This window comes from Schistocerca americana, unplaced genomic scaffold (genome assembly GCF_021461395.2).
Source record: "Schistocerca americana isolate TAMUIC-IGC-003095 unplaced genomic scaffold, iqSchAmer2.1 HiC_scaffold_98, whole genome shotgun sequence".
Taxonomy (NCBI): Eukaryota; Metazoa; Arthropoda; class Insecta; order Orthoptera; family Acrididae; genus Schistocerca; species Schistocerca americana.
In genome coordinates, this window is record NW_025726763.1 from 637,501 (window position 1) to 640,000 (window position 2,500).

The 2,500-nt window shown below is 62.9% G+C and overlaps 1 pseudogene; it reads left to right on the top strand.

Annotated features, from left to right (window-relative positions):
• Nucleotides 1–2,500, top strand: part of LOC124593409 — a 7,958-nt pseudogene that overhangs the window by 1,617 nt on the left and 3,841 nt on the right.

A 2,500-nucleotide genomic window follows, 5' to 3' on the forward strand; every position in this document is an offset into this window, starting at 1 on the left:
CACCTGCCGAAGCAACTAGCCCTGAAAATGGATGGCGCTGAAGCGTCGTGCCTATACTCGGCCGTCAGTCTGGCAGTCATGGCCGGTCCTTGCGGCCGGCCGCGAAGCCCTGACGAGTAGGAGGGTCGCGGCGGTGGGCGCAGAAGGGTCTGGGCGTGAGCCTGCCTGGAGCCGCCGTCGGTGCAGATCTTGGTGGTAGTAGCAAATACTCCAGCGAGGCCCTGGAGGGCTGACGCGGAGAAGGGTTTCGTGTGAACAGCCGTTGCACACGAGTCAGTCGATCCTAAGCCCTAGGAGAAATCCGATGTTGATGGGGGCCGTCATAGCATGATGCACTTTGTGCTGGCCCCCGTTGGGCGAAAGGGAATCCGGTTCCTATTCCGGAACCCGGCAGCGGAACCGATACAAGTCGGGCCCCTCTTTTAGAGATGCTCGTCGGGGTAACCCAAAAGGACCCGGAGACGCCGTCGGGAGATCGGGGAAGAGTTTTCTTTTCTGCATGAGCGTTCGAGTTCCCTGGAATCCTCTAGCAGGGAGATAGGGTTTGGAACGCGAAGAGCACCGCAGTTGCGGCGGTGTCCCGATCTTCCCCTCGGACCTTGAAAATCCGGGAGAGGGCCACGTGGAGGTGTCGCGCCGGTTCGTACCCATATCCGCAGCAGGTCTCCAAGGTGAAGAGCCTCTAGTCGATAGAATAATGTAGGTAAGGGAAGTCGGCAAATTGGATCCGTAACTTCGGGATAAGGATTGGCTCTGAGGATCGGGGCGTGTCGGGCTTGGTCGGGAAGTGGGTCAGCGCTAACGTGCCGGGCCTGGGCGAGGTGAGTGCCGTAGGGGTGCCGGTAAGTGCGGGCGTTTAGCGCGGGCGTGGTCTGCTCTCGCCGTTGGTTGGCCTCGTGCTGGCCGGCGGTGCAGGATGCGCGCGCCTGCGCGGCGTTCGCGCCCCGGTGCTTCAACCTGCGTGCAGGATCCGAGCTCGGTCCCGTGCCTTGGCCTCCCACGGATCTTCCTTGCTGCGAGGCCGCGTCCGCCTTAGCGTGCTCCTCCGGGGGCGCGCGGGTGCGCGGATTCTCTTCGGCCGCCATTCAACGATCAACTCAGAACTGGCACGGACTGGGGGAATCCGACTGTCTAATTAAAACAAAGCATTGCGATGGCCCTAGCGGGTGTTGACGCAATGTGATTTCTGCCCAGTGCTCTGAATGTCAACGTGAAGAAATTCAAGCAAGCGCGGGTAAACGGCGGGAGTAACTATGACTCTCTTAAGGTGGCCGAGTGGCGGCGGTGTGGCTGCATCCGGACTTGGCTTTTCGAAGTGCGGTCTTGATGTAGTCGTGCTGCTGCTGCGAGGTGCCTTCCTTGGGTTATAGTTACAGGGAGAGTGATGCGCAATACATGGGCCTAGCCCTCTTAGCCTCTCCTCTCCTGCGGTCTTCTCCCCTTCTCGTGGGCCCGCTGATTTTTTGCAGAGTGGAAGACCGCACCAGGGGCTTGGGGGGGTTACCAGCCCCCCCTCGCATTATCCCTTTATAGTTGGGGGCAGCCGACAAGAAACAAGAGATGGTGGCCCTTCCGCTGAAGGTGCCACCCCAGCTACCCCAGCACCTATCCGGCCAACCGGCCGTAACGAAAATGCGATAGTTTGTGTAGCTCCCTTTGCTTGCAGTGAGTGCCACCGCACTTTTACCACGAAGAACGGTCTCGGGGTCCATCGCCGCCGCCAACACCCTGCGGCCGCCAACGCTGAGATCGTGACGGAGAGGCATCGCGCGAGGTGGACGGAGGAAGAAGTCCTGTCGCTCGCCAAGGCGGAGGCCGAACTGTTCCTGGAGAGGGACGCCCGGTTCTTCTTTGTAAATCAAGAACTTACCAGGATGTTCCCCGACCGAACGCTTGAGGCAATCAAGTGCCGACGGCGGCAAGCTGCCCACAAGCAGCTTGTCCGCCAATTCATGGAGGCACTTGAGATCGGTCGGGGTGAAGAGCCGGCGTCCCGCCGTGGAGCAGCGAGCTCGCTGCCTGACGCGGGCGAGGCCGCTGCGCCGCCCGTCGACGCAGCCGAGGACTTCGCGGCCGACACCACCGGGCCGCCGCCGGAGGGGCCGACTGACGCCGCCATCTGGGAGCATCTGGCGGGGCTACCTGCTTCCGCCCAGCGTTTCTCTGCCCTGGATCGAGTCATTGGTCTGGGGCGGGGCACGCCGCCCGATGTCATCCTGGGCATGCTCCCGGATGCCCTTGCGTCGGTCGGGTCCAGGGGGGAGAGGTCGATCACCAGGACACAGCGGCCGCGCCAACCATCCAAGCGGCCGCCTGCCGCCCCGCCGCTGCAGAAGCGCAAGCGGCGCCGCTGGGAATACGCGCGGACACAGGACGCCTTCCGTAGGTCGCGTGCGCGTTGCGTGCGCGGCTTGCTGGACGGCACCCTGCTGCAGCCGCCACCCGACATCCCCGGTCTGCTGGACTTCTGGGCGGACCTCTTCACGAAGAAGCCGATCTC